This window comes from Diabrotica virgifera, chromosome 3 (genome assembly GCF_917563875.1).
Source record: "Diabrotica virgifera virgifera chromosome 3, PGI_DIABVI_V3a".
Taxonomy (NCBI): Eukaryota; Metazoa; Arthropoda; class Insecta; order Coleoptera; family Chrysomelidae; genus Diabrotica; species Diabrotica virgifera.
Genome location: NC_065445.1, coordinates 81,212,482 through 81,232,000, shown reverse-complemented (window position 1 = coordinate 81,232,000; position 19,519 = coordinate 81,212,482). Strand labels below are relative to the sequence as shown.

The following is a 19,519-nucleotide window of genomic DNA, read 5'->3' as shown; positions in this document are numbered from 1 at the left end:
TTTTTGTCAGCCAAGCATACTTTTAAACTATGAAAAAAAATCGTTTTCTGTTAACTTAATTGCTTAATATTTAAGTGTAATTCTCAAAATAAGCACAAAGGAAAAAAATGCTTGGCAATTCCACTATTTGACTGGTTTGTATATTTTACTACGCTTATGTTAAGAATTTACGTTGTTATCAAAAAGTCACTAACTCTCTTATAAAAGACAATGTTTTTAATTTTGTAATGGAATAATAATTTGCGATTTATTTTAGTAAAATAAAATACATTGAACTAACTAAAAACAAATTAGTAATTAACCTAACCCAATACCCATCCTTAGTAGTAAATAACATTTTTTTATTTAGGTAAGTAAAATCCTTTATAAAAGGTATACTTATTAAAATTCCCTTATAAGGGCTACATCGCAAAATCAGAACTAGTTTTCGATCTGATTACAAATCATCATCAGTGCTGACAAGATGCTGACTTGCTAAGCCACCAAAATTGAAAATATTTGGGTAAAACCATTTAAAATTATACAGTCATGTAAACATTGACTAGAATTATAATAATATACATGGATGTATTAAATATCATATGATTAGGCCCCGGACACCATTTGACCCTCACTTGAGTAAAATTCGTTCTCCACATTTTGAACGGTCGTTGGCAACTCAACTTTCAAAATGTGAAGAACAAATTCAACTTAAGTGAGGGTCAAAAGGTGTCCGGTGCTTAATCATGTGATATTTAATACATCGATGTATATTATTATAATTCTAGTCAATGTTTCCACGACTGTATACTTTTAAAGAGTTTTTACCCAAATATTTTCAATTTTGGTGGCTTAGCATGTTAACATCTTGTCAGCATTGATGATGATCTGTAATCAGATCGAAAACTAGTTCTGCTTTTGTGATGCAGCCCTTTTTAGAGAATTTTAATAAACATACCTTTTATACAGGATTTTACTTAAATTTTTTGTGATATGGTATACACCCAGCTACAGAAAAACCTTTTTCCTTGTGAATTTGTTATTTCTTATTTTTTTAACAAAATTAAACAAAATTATAGTCGAGGAAATGAAGCATTTTGGCTCGCAATTTTTTCGTCCAGCATGGATTTACTTTTTGGAAATTTTCACAGAAAGTAGGGAATCGTCCAAGGATCATTTTCTATATCATGCCGCTGTACGCTAAAACCTTGGGGGTGGTTGCCACCCCATCTCCGGGGCGGGAATTTTTTATTACCTTTTAACCATGTAAATCGATGTAAAAAGTAATTCTAGGAAAAAAATGTTTTTTACATTTTCTTCGTACAACTAATATTTTTCGAGTTATTCGCGCTTGAATGTAACAGTTTTTCGATGAAAAAATCGACTTTTTAGAGGGTTTTTGAGAATACCTCGAAAAATATGCATTTAATCAAAAAAACTGTAGATCTCAAAATTGTATCTTTTAGTAACACAAACCAAATTATTTTTCTGTAATATCTTTAAGACCAATACAAACCGAGATACGGCATGTTAAAAGTTAGCTTTTTTCGTCAAATGCATAATTTGAAATATTCAAAGCAAAATAACGGAAAAACTTTGCAATTTTCGAGGAAAACTTAAATAATATTTTTCTAAGTATACAGTTAGGCCGTTTAAAAAATAATAATTATTTGTTTCTAGCCTGAAAATTAAGCTACTTATGATCAAAAAAAGGTTGGTACCTGCTTTTCTCTATGAAAAAATTAGTGGAAACAACCCCCTAACTACCCTCCTAATTAAAAATTGGTCTTCACTTTTCTGTAATTCATTTTATATTTGTATTATCAATAATACACCCAAGAAGTTTGACCTATTTATAAGGGCTAATTTTAGAAAAATTGAAGTTTAAAGAAAAATTATTTTTTTGGAATTTCCCATTTTTTACCTTTTACTTCAAAATATCTCAGAAAATACTGGAAATACGAGGGATCTTACGGAATTCAGTTTACACAGTCTTATAACTCTTCAAAACTCCTACAAAGTCATTTTTGAAAAAGTTTTCTATCGCCAAAAATGAAGGAGCTGTTTATAAAACCAATTTTTTTTTTTCGAAAAATTCGGATAGTCCGCTTATGGATAATTTTCAATGAATGTATAATACCACAGAAAATGTTCGTATACTGGAAGATGACTTAAAAACTATTTGTATTTGTCTTTGTACATATTTGTAAATTCGCATTTTTGTGTAAATAAATGTTTTTGTAATTCTTTAAGTCTACTTTTTTTTCTGTCTATTAAAATATCTACTTGTAAAAACTGTAATGTTATTAAGGGTGGTTTTTAAGGGTTGAAATATTATGATATTATATCCTAAAGTATAAAACAATCATTATTTGACCAATCAAAACCAAATTTTACCCATATTAAAGTTTACAATGTTTTTATATAAGTTTTGTCAATAAGGGGTAGTTTACACCCCTAAAAATAATCAACGCCCTTAAGCATGATATATAATATGAAGTACAGGGTGAGATGATCCTAATCCCAAATTTTTGTGTAAATCGATGCAAGCCGAAATTATTCTTTTAGGATAAGTAAATTTTTTATATATAGCTCCAACAAGGGTGGTTTTAAGGGTTGAAATATTATGATAGTATATCTTAAAGCATAATACAATCATTATGTAACTAATAAGAACCATATGTTGACAATATTAAAGTTTAAAATGTTATTTTATAATTTTTTACAATTAGGGGTAGTTTTCACCCTTAAAGAAACAAAAGCGTACAACGGCTCAATATAGAAAATGAACTAGAGGGTGTACTAAGCCTTATCCCAAATTTTTGTATAAATCGATGCTGGACGAAAAAATTGCGAGGTTTTGCCATTTTTTCAGCTTCATTTCCTCGACTATTAAAATAAGCAACATATTCACAAAATATTACGAAAATTTATATCGTTGTAAGAAATTTTAACTAGCATTTTTGCAAAGCCATTTTTTCAATTAACATTTTTCACTATTGCCAGAATCTTCAAAAAATCGTTATTTGTTTTTAAGCTAAACATCTACACAGTAATATAATAACTACAAGACGGTCTATACTGGTGTTATGTCTTTCTTTTTTGTGTGTTTGGCTATTTTTGTGGATATCTTGCCTGTATAATAATATATGTGACAGAGCAGAATGTACAGGTTTTTTTCTGTGGTAACACCAGCTTTCAGAAAAAAGAACAACTTAAGTAATTACATTAAGAACAATAAGATCCAAAAGAAAAAGCAATTACAGAATGGTGTATATAAACTGACATATGATGACTGTCCAAAAACTTACATCGGTCAAACTGACAGAACCTTTGGCAAACGCATAGCGGAACACAAAAGAGCTTTCAATACTAGGAATAAAAATTCAACGTATGCACTTCACTTTCTAGATCATAATCATTTTTTAATGGGCAGTTACCAATTCTTCTTATTAAAAATTAAGGTCTTAAGCTATCTTTATTAGAATCTATGGAAATTAATAAATTAAAAAATACAGATATAATTCTGAATTTAGTACTGACTTCCCCTTCTTACTCATGGTGTCGTAGGTGGGTGTTCCTAGTTATGGTGACTCTGGATGAAACTGGGTGCTGGTTTCTAGCTACTAGGTGCTATGACTTGAGTGTTAGGACAGCCACTAGTCACCAAGGTGTGTCCTCAAGAAATTGGCCTACCAAGGAGAGAAAATACACTGTCAGTAGGGACAATGTGAGACAGTAGAAATACGAGAGGCTATAACCCTAATATTAGCTTTAAAGATATTTACCTGAGGTTTTACGTGGCCAACAGATAGGGGTTGTCACAGAACCTTTCCTCAACCGCAGATGTTGGATAAGCCTAGGAAAGACACAGGACGTTAGTCCAAGCGTACAACAACGACCAAAACTATTTATTATAGTATAATCTTTTAAGATACTCACGTGTCTCAAGCTGAGGTTATGTCACAGTAACTAAACCGAAATTATTCATCCGCACACAAAATGTATAGGTTCAAAACCGTCTTAGACGATGGTTTTTCGTAAATCCAACCTATTTTATGGCGGATGAATCTGGATCAGCAAAACACAACTTAAATTTTGCAATCCGAGCACTGTCGTCAAGACAAGAACCAAAATGGACAGACCGGATGTCATTCGTCATCTGTCATTTAATGTCATTCGATCTGAGTTCCAACTCGGACAAACGATTGATTCAGTTACGTGACAAGAACCTATGCACAACCTGTGAACGAGAGAAAGGCGGCATATTTCTAGAATCTCAAACCATTCCTAAACAAATCAACAGAACAGAACCTTTTTGCGAACGAACCAACTGTTTTATAGGAACTACCATAGGCTTAACCAGGGGGTTTTAAAGTATTTAAATATCTTTCAATTTAACATAATATATAAATAAATTGTGAAGGTTTAAAAAACCGTAACAGAAAGGCACTCTGTCGAAACGGGTGTAGTGACAATAACTTATAATAAATGTTGTGGACTTATTGACTACAAAAGTTTTTCAGTGTTTTATTGTTAGATAAAATAAATTTTCATCAAGTAACGATCGAATCCATCATTTCTTTAATTGATATTTGATTTAAGTTATTTTATGTATTTTATTAAGACAAATCTTATGAAATTATTTTTTAGGATATTCGTGTATTACTTGTGGAAAAAAATACAGGCACAAAAGGTCATTGAACTCTCATATTAGAATTGAATGCCAGAAAGAACCTACATTTCGTTGCTCAATCTGCCCCTATAAAGCGAAGTACAAGCGATCTTTAGCTAAACATATGGCGAATATTCACAACCCTGACAAGATAATAAATTCACTTCTACAATGATGGAAAAAAACTTCCAGCGGGCGCGCCCTTTAATTTCACATGAGTGGGTGCGTGTCATAAATTTTACTTCATTTTGTAAATCATGTTTTTTTAAATAAATGTTGGGAATTGTTACAAGAATATAAAAAAATATATAATTTACGATATTTTAAACTACTTAATATTTTTTATACTTATTTGCAAAAAAATCAAACAACACTTTAAAAATATAATGTTTTAAAAGAATCTTATCTGATAATTTATAAAAATCAACGTTCTCATCCTTGTAATAAATGCAAACCACTTCACTGACATAATGTTTCTTGCTTGTAAATGGAGCTTCAGTGGAGCTGAGGATACTTTCTTTTCCATTACACATTGCCAGCTCACACCATAAGTCATTTTGAGGAAAGTACTTTCATAACCGAACACCTTACCATCCAAAATCAAGTGGTAGAATTGACAGAAAAGTACATATATCTCGGTCATGAAATCAGAAACGGCAAGGACAATCAGACCTGCGAATTTCAACGACGAATAACACTTGCTTGGGCGGCGTATGGTTCACTAAGAGACATCTTTAAGAGCAACATTCCGATAGCTATGAAACGGAAGACATTTGACCAATGTGTTCTTCCTATTATGACATACGGAGCAGAAACTCTCACGCTCACAGAAACAACAGCAATAAAAATGCGAGTGGCACAAAGGCGCATGGAAAGATCGATTCTCGGCGTGACAAAAAAAGACAAAATAAGGAACCAAGACCTAAGGAAAAGAACAGGTGTCACTGATGTCGTCGAACGTATAGCCAGGCTGAAATGGAATTGGGCAGGTCACATAGTGAGACTGAAAGACTCAAGATGGACCAGAAAACTAATTGACTGGCGTCCAAGAGAAGACAAACGCAGCAGAGGACGACAACCAACACGCTGGATGGACGACATTAAAGGGATATATAAGAAATGGCAACAAGACGCACAGAACCGTGAAGAGTAGCGAAAAATGGGAGAGACACCTATATCCAGCAGTGGACAGAAGAGGTTGCATGATGATGATGATGACTTCATCATCATCAACAGCTATTCTATCCATCGTCAGATGTAAGAATCCCTTTGCAAAGAAATTGAAAATGTTTATACATTTTTAATTCATTTACTCTTTTGTTTGAGTATTAAGGAATCTTTCTTGTTCGAGCTTTTACCACGCTGAACAGATAAGTTGTGAATTACATATTTAAAATTCTCTCATCTTAATTTCCTCGGCATCCTGTATGATTTATAGATTTTGAAAATCTCAGGAGGTGTAACCAAAGAAAGTATTCCACCTGTTGTCAATCTAGTGGTATGGAGACGATATTTATTTTCGTTTTCTGTGTTAATTCGATTGATAACTTACTTTGTTTTTCAATAGATGGCCCTAGTTCATCCGTGACTTTTCTGTCTTTGCAATTCGGAAAGGCACAAAGTGTGGTACGTGGAATAATCTGAGAGAGGAGGGTATGGGACTACTGATTAGGGGGAAACAACCCCCGAAACCAGTATAGACTCTTCCTGCACTCTCAGATTTGACCATAGTATTATGCAGCTGCTGCATTTTCGTGTTGCAAAGAAATTGAAAATGTTTATACATTATTAATTTATTTTCAATATTTTTTTAGGAACATTTTTACATGTATGCACTTCTTTTTATAGTAAATGTTCGTGCAAATTTTAAAAGCAATTGGTGCAGTACTTTTTATTTGAGAAATTCCCAAAAAGTAAATGAATTTCGTACTTTTAAATTAGGATAGCCCCTTAATATAATATTAGCTATATTAAGGTATATCAAAATTATTCTTTTTATGACATAGGAATTGGAACAATAATAGTTATTTATGATATAAGTGTTAAAAGTACACGTTTAAGGCACGCATGTGAAAGTTTGCAGAATGAGCGATAGCGAGTTCTGCAATTCACATGAGTGCCTTAAAAATGTACTTTTTAACACGCATATCATACAATATTTTTTCTACAAACGTAATTACAGGACAATATCTACAAAAACTTTTACTTGAACTTGACTGACATTCCATTTTTATATTTTTTTGACATTACATCAAAATTGTCTATACGGTCAATACCAACTGCAGTGCCTTAAAAATATTTTAAAGCACTAGTGCCTTAAATGATCATTTTTAACGCACGCATGGAGTGCTACAAATTGCATTTTTAACACGGTTGTAGAAAAAAAATTGATAATTTTAAATTGTATCATATAAATAAAAAAAACATGGTATTATGAAAATTTCTTTTTTATATAATTGTAATTATTTTAGGTTTTAACTTTCCATGTGAAACATGTAATAAAATATATAGCCATCGAAGCAGTTTAAGAGCACACTTAAAATACGAGTGTCAGAAAGAGCCTCAATTTACATGTTCTATATGTTATTCTCGATTCTCAGTTAGAAGTAATCTGAGACGCCATTTAAAAAATAAACACTGATAGTAAAGATATTCACAGATATTTTGATTTTGAATATGTATAGATTTAATAAAACTATTTATTTTTATGTGTATTTTATACATTCAAAATGTACATAGTTTACATATAATAAGTATCGACAGTTTCCTTTTCTTCTTCTTGCAGTGCCTATCGGTTTCGGGTGTTGCCGACCATCATGGCAATCTGGTACCACGTACGTAGATTTTTCAGCCAGGAAATCCTTCGCCTTCCTGGCCTCCGTTTTCCTTCTACTTTTCCCTGCAAGGTTACTGGCAGCACGCCATATTAGTCCAAGAGGCAGCGCTGAAAAATTTCTCTGAATTTGCTAAAGCTAGTTATTTCATAGTTGATTACTGTGATTGTGTAGAGAAACATACTAGAACAGGTGTTACTGGCAGCTTGTCAAAGTTGTTTACCTGCGGAGGTAATTAAATCCATTTACTAAGGCTGAAAATCAGTAGACACATTCTAAATAATTGAATATAAATAAAAGGTATTATAGTCGGTCAGCTGTATGACGGGACAGAGCCGGTCGGTCGGCCCCAATAAATGTACAAGGTTATTCACTATATTTTGACCCCCTCTAAACTGCTTTATTTACAGAATTAGAAAAAAATGTAAAATACAAAACTTATTCAATTTTTAAATTATGATTTTTTGACATGTATATCGTACTAGTGACGTCATCCATTTAGGCGTGATGACGTAATCGACTATTTTTTTAATGAGAATAGGGGTCGTGTGCTAGCTCATTTGAAAGTTTATTCAATTCCCTATTCAGTAATATAAACATTAACATGATTGTTTATACAGGGTGTCCCATTTTTTTTAATTTAATTAATTGTTTAATTAATAATTCAAAACATTTTTTGGACACCCTGTATAAATAATGATCTTAATGTTTATATTACTGCATAGCGAATTGAATAACCTTTAAAGTGAGCTAGCACACGACCCCTATTCTCATTAAAAATATAGTCGATTACGTCATCACGCCCAGATGGATGACGTCACTAGTAGGTACGATATATATGTCAAAAAATCATTAATTAAAAAATATAATAACTTTCGTATTTTACATTTTTTTCTAATTAAGTAAATAAAGCAGTTTACAAGGGGGTCAAAATATAGTGAATAACTCTGTACATTCATTGGGGCCGACCGACCGGCTCTGTCCCGTCATACAGCTGACCGACTATAATAACTTTTATTTATATTCTATTTAGAATGTGTATACTGATTTTCAGCCTTAGTAAATGGATTTAATTACCTCCGCAGGTAAGCAACTTTGACAAGCTCTCAGTACCACCAATCACGGTAATCAACTGTGAAAAAACTAGCTTTAGTAAATTCAGAGAGATTTTTCGGCGCTGCCTCTCCGTCTATATCTCTCGCTGTTCCCCAGAATGTGACTGAGCTATTTGATTTTGTCTGTTTTTATTATCGTGAACAGCTCCTTTTCATTTGCATTCTCAACAAAACACCCTGTTTAGTAACGTGATCGTTATAAGATATCTTCAGGATTTGACGATAAAGCTACAATTCGAAAGCCTCAATTTTCTTACAGGTGACGTATGTGAGAGTCCATTACTCAACTCTGTACAGCAGCAGTATAGAAAAAGATAGATATGCTAAATATATTTATAGTATATTATGCAACGAGCATTTAATGCTGGTCATTATGAAGCGAGTATGAGGGATACGAAACGAGCCGCCTAGCGGCGAGTTTCGTATATAGTACGAGCTTCATAATGATAATTAAATGCAAGTTGTATACACGATTTTTTCTATGATCATTCACAACAAAAAATGTATTCAAATTTATTAATTTTGTAACGCAAACAAATTAAGTAGTTTGTTAGTTTGACAGTTTGTTTATATATTGAGAACTGTCAAAGCGTATGTATTTGCCTCGCCATTGGTCACTGTGTGTGTGCCACCTGTATCGTGAATGCCATATCGCGATTCCTTTGGTTAAAAATCTGTATCGTAATGAAAATCTGTATCATAATGAAGTTCATTATGATACAGGTAGTTACATCATAATTGATATATTATAGTATGAGAATAGAAAAATACATTTTGCTTTTGAATAGCTTATGCCGGATTTATACTCAGCCATTGCCACTGCTGCTGCCGCTTCCGGAAATATTGCCCGAAATACAATATCGACGCGAGTGAGGTGTTCACATCAGTTCCTCGCCAATGTCCTCACAACTCATTTACCGAACGACTCTCAAGAATGAAATGTGACGACAGCATCGTCTTGCTCCCTTACTCACTTGTCGCTTTGCCGGCGGCAGGTGAGAGAGAGAGAGAGTAGTTAAATGTGAATACTCACTCGCGCTCGCGCTGCCAGTCCTTTGACTTCCATCTCGAAAATCGACTTTTGAGGGAGTGCCGTGTAGTGGCAGTAGCATGAGCAGCAGCAGCAGCGCGAGTGAGCTATTTACACATTCACGCTGCCCACTTCCCTGCCCAATTCTCTGTCCAATAGGACTGAGTGTAAACGCGGTATTAGACATTTTTTGAAATGCAGATCTTGCTTTCTCTATCCTACATATGATTTCTAGAGGATGATCCTAATTTTCATTGACGTTCGTACCAAGGCAGGTGTTTGTTTTTACTCTTTCTATTTGTTGACCTTTCACCCGGATTCGTCCAAATTGTGTTCCTTCTTAGAGATCGTCATACATGTTGTTTTCATTCTGACGTCATTTTTTTAAAGACAAATTGATATGAGAAGTGTATAAAAAATGTTACAATAACCTAGGAATAGGATTAAATTTTATTTTTATGTTTTCGATATCATGCCTGGCACAATCACTGTACTAATATTTTATTTTTTAGGTTTTAGGCATACGTGTGGAACGTGTAATAAAATATACAAATATAAAAGAAATTTAAATGCACACTTAAAATACGAGTGTCAGAAAGAGCCTCAATTCACCTGTCCAATATGTTATGCTCGATTTTCAGTTAGAAGTAATCTTACAAGCCATTTAAAAAGAAGGCACTAACGATACTCACAGATAATTATATTTTATCGTTGAATATACTATTTATAATAAAACTATTTAATGTTTGTAGAGTTTCCTCACCCCAATATACTTTATAAACCATTAAACTTAATTTAAGTTTTTGAGTAACTCAACTGAGATATGTACTCATAAAACAGAATTAAAGACTGTGCAGGACGATGATGGTTTTCTACGCAAAATGTTTGGGGTGACATGAAGGTCCAGATAAAACTCTGTAGAATATATTATACAGAAGATATATATAAGCCGAAATTCGGTGGAAAAGACATTATTACTGCAATTAATTAAATTTAGTTACAATGGGCACTAGAATGGCGAATGACAAAAAGGATTACAAATGAGCAGCTAGTGGAAATCAGAAAACTGAATCTCTCAGGTGGACAAAAAATTAAAGCGGAATAAACTTAGAAGGTTGAGGACCTCTGAAATCTGTGTTACTATTGATGTTGATGAACTCAGGCAACTGTTCATCGTTTCTGTGACATTTTATTTCACCAAGTAATCATTAAAAATGGAGGATGACGGCCATTGCGTAAACTGGTTGCAAATGGGATTTTATGGCAAGTTATAATTTTAGCTCGTTTAAAAAAACACCAAAGCTTCAATTTTTAATTTTTTGATTATTTAATAATATCGCTTTAATAATATTGCTGCTGGAGAGGTAAATTGTCATTGTATACCGGGTGTACCAACCAAACTGTGATTTTTTTCTCAAAGTTGGCGTCACCCTGTGGAATATTCTAGCGTTTATAAAATACTGAAATTAAAACCCTACTATAGCCTTATGTTTTTATAACATTCTGTTTTTTGATTCATTCACTTATGTTGGATAATAAAAAAGTTAGGTACTTTAACAACTAGCCTTGTTTTTCGTCAATTCAAGATGTTTTTAAATAAGTATGGTAAATTATAATGGTTAATTCTGAATTAAAAAATATTGACAATTTGGTTTATAAACGTATGTCCGCAAATGCTTCGTTTCCGAGATTGGGAGTGTTGAAATTTTTCTTACAAACTGACGATTTATTCTTTGCTCTAAAACCGGTTAAGATATGCAAATGAAATTTGGTGAGTTTTAAGAGCTAGTTATTGCGCATTTTTTGATATGCAATTAAAAATTTAATATTCACAATTTGCGCGCATACAGGTAATATGACTCTTATATTAGCCAATGGTGAACATAAAATTCCTAATTGTATGTCAACAAATGCACAATAACTGCCTGTTACTACCCATCAAATTTAATTTGCATATCTCAACCGGTTTTAGAGCAATAAATAAATCGTCAGTTTGTAAGAAAAATTTCAACACCCCCTATCTCAGAAACGAAACATTTGCACGTGCGTTTATAAAGCAAATTGTCATTATTTTTTCATTCAGAATTACCCCTTAAAGTTTGCCATACTTATTTAAAAACACTCTGAATTGGTGAAGAACAAGGCTAGTTGTTAAAGTACCTAACTTTTTTTATTATTCAACATAAGCGAATGAATAAAAAAAGAATAATAAAAAAACATGAGGCTATAGTTGTTGGGTTTTAATTTCAGTATTTTATAAATGCTAGAATATTCCATGGTGTGACGCGAACTTTGAAAAAAAATCACAGTTTGATTGGTACCTATACCCGGTATTCAATGACAATTTACCTGTCTAGCAACAATATTATTACAGCGATAGTATAAGGCTTAACATGTTAAAAAAATCACTTAAATCGGACAACAGGTTTGGGAAATTCGACATTAAAAATGACCCACATTTAAGGTGGAGCGTCAATATTCTTGGAGAAGTGTATATTAAATAACCATTTTACTATAGTAACAATCTAAACAATTTGCGTTGACAAGATAATTTTTATAATCTTTATCCCTTCTACCCTGAGGTGTAGGGACCTGTTTCTGATTCTTTCATTCTTTTTTGTTGTTCGCAAACTTCTTCCATATATTTTTGTTCTCTGTTAGTTTTTTGGCATCGGTCCATGTTGTTCACCTCTTTTCCAAACTATCTATTATTACTGCATTCAATTATTTCCTTGGTCTACCACGTTTTTTCCTTTCTATATTTCTACTTTAGGTTCTTTTAACAGGTATATTATCACTCATTCTTTGAAGGTGTCCCCACCAACCCAGCTGTCTTTCTTGTATATAAGTTTCTAACGGTTCTATTTCTAATTCTTCTCTTATTTTTATATTCTTGACTATATCTATTCTTGTTACTCCCATTACTCTTATTAGATATTTCATTTCTATTGCCTGCTTTATATACTTTTATCCCTTTTTGACAATATCCACGATTCATATCCATACGTGAGTTTCGTTTTTCTTGATATTTCTCGTCTATTTACAAATCCACTGTTTATTGCATAATATAGTCTATTTGTTTTTTATATCCTATAGTTTATATCTATTTCTTGTTTTCCGTTTTCTTTAAATATTACACCTAGGTATTGGTATTTACTGACACTCTATTTCTGCTCCATCTATTTGCATATTTAGCCCTTTCCTATTTCTATCTACTACCATTGTCTTTGTCGTACTCTTATTCAAATTCATACCGTATTTTGTTAATACCTCATTCTATACTATCAAGCTTTCTCTTAAGTCTTTCTCGTTTTCTGCTGTAATAACCACATCATCCGCAAATGAACATTCTGTCATCCCTATTTGTTCTAATTTCCTATATCCTATGTATATTGGCTTAATTTTTTTTAGTTTCTCTTATTATTTCATCCATAAATATTATGAATAGAAGCGGACTCAATCCCCCTCCTTGTCTAACTCCTATATTTGTAGCAAATTTTTCTGATATCATATTATATCTTGTTTCAATTACACAGTTATTTGTTTCTTTATATAAACTTTGTATTATCCTTATTAGTTTCTGATTTACATTTGTCCTTTTTAAACATTTCCAAATTGTTGCTCTATTTACTTTATCAAATGCCTTTTCCATGTCCATAAAGGCTAAATATATGGGTTTCTCCGCCATCCACTTCCTGCTAAATACCTCTTTCAAAGTGAATATAAATATCATGCTGTGTACTTCGACTTCTCTAAATCCACTTTGAGATTCTGTTACTGTTTTTTCTGTGATCAATCTCAATTTTTTCTCTATTATTTTCTCGTATATTTTTGTTATTGTGCTTAATAATGTTAGTACCCTATAATTGTTACAATCTTTGTTATCACCTTTCTTATGTATTGGCATTATTAGACCCATTCTCCAATCTTCAGGCATTGTTTCTTCCGTCTATGCTTGTCTATATTATATCCAATAATACTAGTTTTCCACTATTTCCCATATATTTTATCAATTCCGATGTTATACAATAGTATCTCTTCCTAGTGCTTCGCCGTTCTTTAGATTCCTTATTGCTTCTTCTAACTCTTCTCTAGTTATCTCTTCATTTAGTATCTCTCTTTCTATATTCCATTCTTCCTCTTGGAGAAGTGTATAATGAATAACCATTTTACTATAGTAACAATCTAAACAATTTGCGTTGACAAGATAATTTTTGTCTAATTAAATTTGAATAATATTATAGTTATTTATGATATAAGTGTTAAAAGTACACGTTTAAGGCACGCATGTGAAAGTTTGCAGAATGAGCGAAGCGAGTTCTGCAATTCACATGAGGGCCATAAAAACGCACTTTTTAACACGCATATCATACAATATTTTTTCTACAAACGTAATTACAGGACAATATCTACAAAAACTTTTACTGGAACTTGACTGACATTCCATTTTTACATTTTTTTGACATTACATCAAAATTGCCTATACGGTCAATACGAACTGCAGTGCCATAAAAATTTTAAAGCACTAGCCTTAAAGTAGCATTTTTAACGCTCGTATGGAGTGCTAAACATTGCATTTTTAACACGGTTGTAGAAAAAAATATTTATGTCCTAAAACGTTTTCCAAATTTTCGGTTAATAAACATTAATCTTATAGTAGTAATATCATATGGTAATGTATAAGAGTAAGCTGTCTCTAATTTGCTAATTATTACAATAATCAATAAAATTGCAATTTAAATATTTCTTACTTGTTACTTATTTTGTGAAATTTTATATCAGTGCTATTGTATTGACTAAAACTCACAATTCGACTTCGTTTACTTTTTTTCCAATTTTTGAAAACTGATATTTCAAAAAACGATTAAAACAATTAAAAAATTCAACATTACTATTATTAAAAATTGAGATTTTACAAAAAACTTTTCAACGTCGCGAATCTTCTAATCGTCATTATACTAAAACTATCCACATACACAGCTAAGCTGTTGTGGATCACTGTTCTGCCGTAATTTGAAATTTGCTAGCGCGCACAGTATGCCCACGTCTATTCCTATTTCAGTTCACAGTACTTGTTTGTAGTGTTCAATGAGATTCAGTGACGTAATCTTTAAGGCTACGGCCAGACAAGCGATGATTAACCCGTTGTCCTAGGTGAGCGACGGAAAACGACGCGACGCGATGCGATGCGTTGCGATGCGATGCGACCAGTAATTCACGCGACGTGTGGCTTATGTAGCGTCGCATCGCGTCGCTTTCCATCACTCAAACCAGGACAAACGTGACGATGTCAATTATTCATTCCTATTCTTAAGTGTGGGGAAGTATACGGTAGTGTTACTAGAAAATTCATATTTTAAATACTTAGCTAAAATATTCCATAAACGAAAAAGAAAGACAACAAATGTCATATATTTAGAACGAGTAAATTTGGAGAGTTTAGTCATTTATATCCGAAATCAATGAAATAATCCACGTTGGTTTAAAGAGTATTGTGGCTTATTCACTTTCGATTATATCATTGCAGCTGTTAAACTCAGTATTAATAACTGAGCTATCAATAACTATCAATAAGTAATTTTCAAAAACCAAATTCTATTGAGGAGAGGCTGTTACTGACTTTTGGGTATGTTAATGAAAAAACACTGGTACTATATAGTTATTATTAGTTTTTATTTATTTAATAAACTATTGCGTAGCATAATTTGAATTGAAAAAAGCAATGGGGCGTCACACTGTCGTGTCTCGTCGCGAACAAATCAAGTTCGCACTTCGTCGCGTCTTGTCGTAAACTGATTAACCCGAAAACGTAGGCCATACACAAATACAACCATTACTTGATATTTTCGCGTCGCGTCGCGTCGTGTCGCGTTGTCGCGTTTGTCGTTCACCTAGGACAACGGGTTACGGCCGTAAGAGCAGTAAAATGAAGTTTATTAATGTAGCCAAAAATTATTAGTTTTTGGCAAGAATTTGAATATATTTGTTATTGCATTTAATAAGTCATATTTTATTATATCTTTATTGAACAATAAACATGTTTAGTTAAATTATTATTTTTCCACCTAGCTCTACCGAAAGTATACATTTCCGGACCTGATTGTAGGGAGCAAAGTTGTACTTTTTCTCCCTAGGGAGGAAAAGTAAAAGTGATGTCATGGTATTTCATTCATGAAATATAACTTATTGACGCCCTGTATAATATCTACTTTCTATTACGTAAATATCTATACATTTTAACGTTTATTTATAAAACACCCTGTATTTTGCAGAATGGTAAAAAGCAGTAAATTGTTATTTTCATTTAACAATGTTTACATTAATAATTTGACTTATATTTGACAGTTGACAGTTATATTGTACCTACATGTTAGTTTTAGTTTTAATGAATTTGGTTGGTTAGTTACATAAATAAATTAAGTAAAAATGAAAAATGACCTTATTAATTTGAGGAAGGTAGAAAAACCATATGTATAACATGGGAGTAAAGTGCCTTTTTCTCCCTTGAATGATTACTGCCCTCCGCTACGCGTCGGACAGTAAACTTCATTGTCGGGAGGAAAAGTAGCACTTTCCTCCCTTGTTATACAAATAGCTATTATTTGTTCCATTCTAAATTTTCAGTGTTCATATTTTTTATTAATACAAGGTGGACTCACAACTTGGGAGATTGACCTAGTCTAGGGTAAACGAAAACTATCATAGTTGATTGAAATATTATTCTTTAATATTATTTCAATTAACTGGGGTAGTTTATCTCTTCACTTTGGCTAAACGGGTCCACGGTGAGTGTAGTGGATAGCCAGACTGAGCTGTAAAATATCGCACAGCAACAACGAACGGGCCCATCTTCGTCGTCGTGTCGCAAACGAATGGACCTGGGTCCAAATTTGTGGCTCATCTAGCCACAACAACGACCAAAACGTTGTATTTACATTAGTGATATTGAAAAAGTAACTATTCGTTACAAAGAACTCGTTACTTACGAATACCGAAAGTAACGATTACTATACAGAGAGGCAAATCGTTACTTTGATTACTCTGATTACTTCGTACCAATCGTATCAGAGCGAGGAACGACTATTGCATCTACTTTGATTACTCTGATTACTTCGTACCAATCGTATCAGAACGAATAACGACTATTGTATCTACTTTGATTACTTCGTACCAATCGTATTAGATCGAGTAACGACTATTTTATCTACGTTGATTACTTTGATTGCTCTGATTACTTCGTACCAATCGTATTAGAGCGAGTAACGACTATTGTATCTACTTTGATTACTTCGTACCAATCGTATCAGAACGAGTAACGACTATTGTATCTACAACCAGTACACTTGATTACTTTCTGGTTTCTAGACTGACCGGAAAAATGTGGAAATGATAATGTTTCTACAGTTGTTATATTTGTGATAATGTTATATCGGAATACCTATACAAAATACCTACCTAATGAGAAATACGATTTTCGATATGATTACCGGTACTCAAATACAAAAGTAACAAAAGTAATCATAGTAATCAAAGTAACGAATACTGTAAATGATTACTTGTTATATCGGAATACCTATACAAAATACCTACCTACTGAGAAATACGATTTTTGATATGATTACCGGTACTCAAATACAAAAGTAACAAAAGTAATCATAGTAATCAAAGTAACGAATACTGTAAATGATTACTTTATACAATAGTAACGATTTGTAACGAATACTCGAAAGTAACTATAATCAACATCACTGATTTACATCTCCCCGTCTGGCCATGCTTTTTACTGCAGCTACTGCCGCTTTATTTTACTACTCCTACTGCTCTTACAGCGCCGTAAATTATCGCTTGTCTGACCGTAGCCTAATTAAAGCGGCTAGTGGAATGGCCCCATTTTATAAGATGGGATCAATAAAATGCTTAGCTACACCAACATTTGACTATTATATGTCTGTTTTCTAAATGTATACTTTGATTTTAGAAAAATACTTCCACTGTGAAACGTGCGGAAGGGCCTACAAGTACAAACACACTCTAAAATCTCATATTAAGTATGAATGTCAAAAAGACCCGAAGTTCTTTTGTCTTGAGTGTGATTATAAAACGAAGATTAAAGCAAACTTAACGAAACATATGAGGGTGCACATAAAAGGCCGCAATATGTATTAATACTTTTAAATAAATATTATATTTTAAATAGTTAGATGTGTTTTGATTTCTAGTCTCAAAACGAAAAGTTTTACAAAAACAAAAATAATTGTAATGTGTTTATTTTCAATGTGAAAGATTTAGTCAGTATCGCCTGTAATTTTAGATCAAAATAATGATACGAAAAATAAAATTTCGACCCTATAGATTTTGTTTGTCTGTCCAACTGTGTATTTATCCAGTATTAGACAGAAAAGACCGTAATATATATAAAAAACTCGTGACCCGTCAAAATGGCGTGGTCAAAACAGCCCCGTCAAAAAAGCCCCGTCAAAATAGCGCGGTTACGGAGTACCATTTATTTTAAATCACTATTGGGAAATAAGCCATAATTTAACTTAAAAAAATGATTTTTTCTACAACCGTGTTAAAAATGCAATTTTTAGCACTCCATACGAGCATTAAAAATGCTACTTTAAGGCACTAGTGCTTTAAAATTGCAATTGCACTGCAATTCGTATTGATCGTATAGGCAATTTTGATGTAATGTCAAAAAAATATAAAAATGGAATGTCAGTCAAGTTCAAGTAAAAGTTTTTGTAGATATTGTCCTGTAATTACGTTTGTAGAAAAAATATTGTATGATATGAGTGTTAAAAAGTACATTTTTAAGGCACTCATGAAACTTTCACATGCATGCCTTAAACATGTACTTTTAACACTTATATCATAAATAACTATTATTAACGTTATTATATTTATTAACGTTTATGAAAAGACCATTTTTATTTAATATGGTTAAGATAAACATCTGAATAGAGGATAATTACCATTTCCGAAAAAATGTATTTTTAAGGGATTATTTGATGATGAATTCTGAAGGGAGCTTTTTTGTTGGGACTATTTTGTCGGGGCTATTTTGTGGGCGCTCTATTATTATTGCGCGGCTATTTCGTCTGCAGGCTATTTTGTCGAAATTATTTTGTGTGCGGGATATTATGTCGGAGCTATTTTGTTAAAGCTTTTTCGGCGGGGCTATTTTGACGGGGTACCGAAAAAACTAACGACTGATTCCGATGCAACAATTAAGTCATTTCAGCAAAAATTGTTAAAACTGAAATACTCGTTCTGATAAAATTAATAAGATCAGTAAAACTCCCAAACCACGATAGATACACTAATTTTGATAACGGTTTCGTGATCATCTTGCAAAAAGGGCGTCTAAAAACATGTCTTGGTTAACTTCCGAAGGTAATTTTTGTCACTCCCGGTAAAATTTTTTGTTAACTTCCGGTTTCTTTTTTATCTTTTTGTTACAATCTCGAGACTCACCTTTTTCTTTAAACTGAAATACTTTAAAAAGTGATTTGATTTCGATCCATAACTTAACTTTCAAAATTAAAATTTGCACAAAAATCTATGAAACATCCACAAGGAAAAAGTTTTCCTGTAGTTGGCTGTATACCATGTGATACAAAAAACAATAAATCCTGTATAAAAGGTATATTTAAAAAACCCTCAAAAGAGCCACATCAAATTCACATAACTAGTTTTCGACTGGTTTACCAGTCATCATCAGTACTTACCTAAAATGAATATAACCTGATAAAAAGGCAAAGATGTTGAAATTTTGACTAGGGTTAAAAAAAATTTATTAGGTTATACTCACGTGCAATGTACATGCTAGTCACCAAGATGGTATTATACAAAAATATGTGGGTCAAAGCCCAGTGAAAGTAGT

The 19,519-nt window shown here is 32.5% G+C and overlaps 1 protein-coding gene and 1 long non-coding RNA gene across 2 annotated transcripts in view; both read left to right on the top strand.

Annotated features, from left to right (window-relative positions):
• LOC126882528 (gastrula zinc finger protein XlCGF58.1-like) overlaps positions 1–19,519 on the top strand; it is a 60,086-nt gene that overhangs the window by 8,807 nt on the left and 31,760 nt on the right. The gene's annotated exons all lie outside the window — the stretch shown is intronic.
• LOC126881904 (uncharacterized) lies at positions 4,584–7,362 on the top strand. Its single transcript, XR_007697053.1, has 2 exons — positions 4,584–4,876; positions 7,126–7,362. It is a non-coding gene; the product is annotated as an uncharacterized LOC126881904 (long non-coding RNA).